The sequence below is a fragment of the Meleagris gallopavo genome, chromosome 21, assembly GCF_000146605.3.
Source record: "Meleagris gallopavo isolate NT-WF06-2002-E0010 breed Aviagen turkey brand Nicholas breeding stock chromosome 21, Turkey_5.1, whole genome shotgun sequence".
Lineage (NCBI taxonomy): Eukaryota > Metazoa > Chordata > Aves > Galliformes > Phasianidae > Meleagris > Meleagris gallopavo.
In genome coordinates this window covers 7,901,804-7,907,016 of record NC_015031.2, presented here as the reverse complement: position 1 = coordinate 7,907,016, position 5,213 = coordinate 7,901,804, and the positions used below count along the sequence as shown (strand labels likewise).

Sequence of the window (5,213 nt, the reverse complement as noted above, 5' to 3'; positions counted from 1 at the left end):
AGCCCCAATTACCCGCGGGGTCGCCGCTCTGTCTGCCGGCCCCGATGGCGGGGAGAGGCACAAAGGGCAGCGCCGGAGCCTCCGTGAGACTCCACTGTGCGCCCGCAGCCCCAATTACCCGCGCAGGGCTCTGCGCACCCGCGCACCTGTGCTCGGGGAGGGGCGCGCCCAGACGGCAGTCCTCGACCCCGCACCTGCGGCCGTGAGCGATACATGGGGCAGCACCCGGCGCTGGTTCGCTCCATGCTGCTGTTTGTCTGGAGAAGGTCAGTACTGGCTGCTCGGACTCCGGTTTCCTCCTCCACGGTTTCTTTTTCCTCCTTTTTGCCCAGCGCTGAGTTGCCGAGCTTAGCCTAGCCCCGACGTGGTGGGGGAATGGGCAGCCTGGCTTTCTAGAGAGAGTTTGGACGTGAGATGCGGGTGCGGGGACTGCCGTCCGGGCTGTCTGCCCCCCTCTGTTCCCAGCGTTGCTTTGATCTGTGCGGGTGTCGGGACTGGGGGGTTGGGGGGGAGAAACGCTATTTATTTGGACATAGAGCTGCCTATGAGCTGCAGGCACGGGTTGCACTGGCTTCACTGTAAGGATAGGGCGGGAAAGGGGAAAGGGGAGGCTCTCGGTTTACTCCTGTCGCCTGTAGCAATGGGTGATGCTGAGAGAAAGCCGGGCCCGAAGTCCCGCGGCGCCCACCCGGCCCTTTCTCAGGACGGCCCGGAGCCGCGCATCCGACGGGGCGGAACGGGGGCTGCCAGCACAAAGGTCGCACCGTTCCTCTCTGCGTGGGGAAAAAAAGGGGGGAGGGAGGAAGGGGAGGGAGTTAGGGAAGAAAAGGGGGAGAAAAAGACTTTTTCCTACAGGTCTCGGGCGCCCCACGCCGCCGCCAGGTGGTGCCGTCGCTCCGCGCCGCGGGCAGATCAGAGAGGGAGGGCAGCCGGATGGGGCTTCCCCGACGGGGCGGACGGATGGACCGTGAGCGGCCGCGCTGCCCTCTTGCTGTGGGTTTGGCTGTGCCCATCTCGCCGTGGGGAGCAGAGAATGCTCGCTCCGAGGCAGTTAAGCGTGAGTGAGCAGCCAGAGGTGGGGCTGCTCTGCCTTCTGCACGCTGGGTTTTATATCGCCTGGAGTATTAAGGGATGAAGTCATGCAGAAGGGCTGTTTTTATTCCCCATCGAATCGGCATCGCTGTGAGCGGTGACATAAGCACAGGTACAGCTGTCCTTCACCTCCCGTTGATTTTGGTAAATGGCCGTTGCCTCCAGCCCTGGGCCTGGCATGCTCTGTAATTCTTAGGAAATGAGATCTAATTAAAATGAGACAGCGCTGTCAGGGGAGCACCTAATTGTCTTTGCAAAATGACCTTGTGGGGATGCTGGCTCCGTTCCCAGCAGAAAGGTGTTGTCGGTGCAAAATCCCATACAGCTGGGGGAATCAGTTAAAGACTTTTGGGAAATAAATCCCTGGGCTGAGAAGTAATGAGCTGCAGCATCACTCAGCTCTGCAATCTTCCTGCTGCCCCTGGCCCAGGTGATGTCAGTGCTTGGGGACGCCCCCCAGAATGGCTTTAAAAGAGAAATGGCACTCAGCAGGGATGGGTCAGGGTAAATACATACAGGTGTCTCGCACTTCCCAGTCCTTCACCTTCCTCGCACCTCAGTAGGAAATGAGGGTGGTTTGGCCATTAAAGCCTCTAAGTAACAGGGCTGGGCAATGGGAAGAGCTTCCACGAGAGGGAGTGGTTTGCAGGGATTTCCATTCTAGATGTGCATTCTTTTTCTAAATATCTCTTTTTGTTTTTTTCCCCCGTTGTTGTTTTCAGGCAGACCCATCCCTGCCTGCAGCCCTCTGAACCCGTTTTCTTCTGGTGGGGAAAAAAACTGAGCAGAAATCTCAGCTTTCCACAGCAAATTGCTGTGCTGCTGTCATGTCATGTTGGTGACACACTGGGAAACCCCACTCCTTCATAAGGTGGTCAAGTCCCTGTGTCCCACAATGAGGACATGATCCTCCTTTTGGCCCTATTGGTCTAACTGATTAAGAAGCCTCTCACTGGATTAAGGGCTCCTCTATTTTGGGGCTCCTCCAATGCCCCCAGAAGGTGAAAGGACGGTGGTGATTGCCCCAAATGACTGCTGTCAGATCTCCAGTTCAAACTCCACGTTCTGTGGCTGCAGGAGCTCTGAGTGCTTTGTAGGAAAGATGTACAAAGGGGACCTCACCCCTTGCCCCATTCCTGGAGCCTCCACTGCCCTATCTGCAAATTGCAGAGCAGATTATCAGGCAGCAGCGGGGAGATTAGAGCCCTGTGGTCGTCTGCATCCCCCAGAGCTGAGGCTGAGGCTGGACCAGACTGTTTGGCACCATGGAGCCGGACCAGGGTAACCTTTTCCTTTTCTGGGAGCTCCTTGAGGAGCACTCAGATTTGCAATTAAGGAGGAGGGAAAAAAGAAAAAAAAGAGGAGGGAATGCACCATCACAGCCAGCTGAGTCCATCAGGGCTGAAAAGGAAGCCAGGCAGTGCACCAGCTGTGCACTGTGGGCAGGCAAGGAGGCACTGGTGGGTCTGACCTCTGGTGCTACAAATCCCCCATCAGAGAGAAGCCCACAAATTGAAGATTTGTGCCTTGTGAAGGAGCTGGATGCAGAAGGGCTGCTCTGTGGGTGCCCAACACAGTTTGTGTGGATTCAATGCTTGGTCTGGTGCCATGCAGGGAGTGATGCTTGTCATACCAGGGTGGTTTTTTCGGAGGGTGCACTCAGAGAGAAATGACAGAGACGCAGCTCTGCTCGCTGGGTTCTCCTGGGCAAAACGTCTGCCCACTGCTCCAAGCCCAAGCTGGTCTGTGGTGGGTGCAGATGAGCAGCAGCTTTGCTGGGCAGTCCAGTGCTGCAGAGCCCTGGTGAGCCCTAATGGCTTAACGGGCTTAGGGAGGGGCTGCTCCTATAAACAATCACGTGCATTAGTGCAGATCTCATTAATCCCTGTCTCCTGCATTCCTAATGCCTGGGCATCCCCCGTGCCAGGAGTGCAGGGCCCTGGGGCTGCCATCCCTGCAGGGCAGAGGTGTTTGGAGTCTCAGTTCCCAGAGCCACATCCATTAAGCTTAGCTGAAGCAGAAGGAGGAACCCAATAGGTAAAAAGCCATCTGAGGTTCTCAGCTATTTTAAACCTGGTTTGCAGCTTTGCTTGGTCTGCTAGCAGGGAAGTAGCTAATGCTGCCTGTGGGTGCTCCTGCTCCTTAGTGCTGAGCTTTGTAGGAAGGGAATGGTTTCTCTTCTGTTAGTTCAGGAGCAGCAACCAGTCCTGGCATCCTGCACCTTTTTTTAAGGTGAGCATTGGTTTGGGCAGGGAGCACCCCAGCATCTTCAGCTGGAAGCCCTCTGCAGCCTCATCTCCGGGGAAAGAAATGGGACAGGCAGCAGGGCTTGAACAAGCAGCTCCCAAGGGAGTGAGGCTCTGGCAGAGCAGCCCGGGCTCAGCAGACTGAGAGCAGCAGCCTTGGCCCTGCAGTCACCCGTTGGATGAGCTTCCGGCTGCTTTTCATCTCTCTCTGAGTTTCAAAGCCATCCATCCCTTCCAGCCCCAGCGCTGCCGCCAGCCCCGGCACGGCTTCAAAGCGGGGCTGTGTGGGGCGGCTGGGGGGGACGGCGCCGTCAGGACGGGGGCTTCGGCCCCACAGGCTGGGTGCTGGCGGGGACGGGCCCCTGCACCTCCCTGTGTGCTGGGATCCCGTGGGGAGGTGGAGGGCTGTCCTCTGCCCTTGGCCTTGGGGTGGTGGTGGGCGCTGCTGCTGATGCTCCTGGTCCAAATCTCTCTTGTCCCCTGCTGAGAAGGAGCACGGGGATCAGCAGCAAACCTCAGGCTGGGACTCGCTGCCCACGCTGCTCCCTTACAGCTGGGTGTTTGCAGAACGTGTGGCAGTGATGCTCCGCTTTCTCTGGGAACTTTTTCTGGGAGCTCTTGCTGCAGCAAATCTGTTTGGAGAGAACTCACTGCCCGGTGGCAGAACACGTTCCTGAGATGGAAAAAGCTCTTCTCGAGGAAAACATGACATTTCGATGGAAAAGTAACTTTGTGCACTGTTTCTAATTTTAAAGCTCTGCCTTGGAATGCTACCATGGACTTTGAAATCAGAGCCGGCCCTTATGCTTTCCAGGTTTTATCCACCTTTCCCATAGAATTTCAAATCGCTCCCCCTGTTAATGAGACAACATCCATTCTTCCTCAGTTGATTTTGTATTGATTGCTTCCAAAGCACAGCTTTCTTATCCCCTCCCTTCTTTTTCCAGCCCCTGCCTATCAATACATTCAAGGCAGAACCTGGGAACCTCACAGAGAGCTGTACCTGGCTGCTGCCCCCTGGGCGGGCAATGAATGAATGACTGAAGCAATGAATGAATGAAGCCCCTTCCCGGCTGCTCGCTGAGATCAACTCTCGTGGGTGTATACTTCAAATCCACTTGTCTGCTCATTTTATCCCCATTGAATGGGGGCAATTAATGTAAGTGTGTTTATCTGAGCTGTGTTAAGGGAGAAATGCAGTGTTCCCTGTGTTCGGAGTGCTCCCAGTTGGACTCTCTTTGCAGCTGGGTGCTGGAGCAGGATGGAGCCAGCAGAGGGAATGCGAGAGCGCTGATGCAGCTCCATCGTTAGCCTCAAGGAATGGCCACTGGGTGACTCCTATTATTATGATCATTCCTAAGTATTGGTGAACCAGGCACATCAATGAGAGCGATGTCTGAACAGCCATCAGTCTGGTAATGTTGGGGATGCAGCTATCGGAGAGACGTCCCCCCAGCTGGGAGCCCATCCCTGAGCACATCTGTCCCATGCTCAATGCCATCATGGCCCCCCGAGCCAAATGCCACTACACTGCACCATCTCACCTCATGCAGAGCATCCCTGCCCTCCCCATGCCGTGGGGCACAGCTGTCTCTTTGAGGCTGAGAGCCCCCAGTAAAGCTCAGCGACCACCAGTGTCGCTAATTTGGGACCCAGTGGGAACACATCACCAGGGGGACAGTGGTGGCAGTGCCCCTTTCCTGGCCCAGCTCCTGATATCCCATCTCTGTGGATGTTTGGGACTATTTACCCTGGCAGATGGTATCTCAGTGCTGTCCTTTTGGGTGACAAACAGGGCTGGTTAAACACAGTCATCCCTCAAACAGGTTTAAGTGGGTTTTGCTGTAAAATAAATTTATTTCAACAAAACCTTTT

General features: G+C 55.8%; 1 long non-coding RNA gene across 1 annotated transcript; it reads left to right on the top strand.

The window, feature by feature from the left end:
- The first annotated feature begins 109 nt into the window (after positions 1-109).
- On the top strand, positions 110-5,005 carry LOC109370672. The gene is made up of 3 exons (XR_002121005.1): positions 110-266; positions 4,286-4,497; positions 4,583-5,005. It is a non-coding gene; the product is annotated as an uncharacterized LOC109370672 (long non-coding RNA).
- The last annotated feature ends 208 nt before the right edge of the window (positions 5,006-5,213 follow it).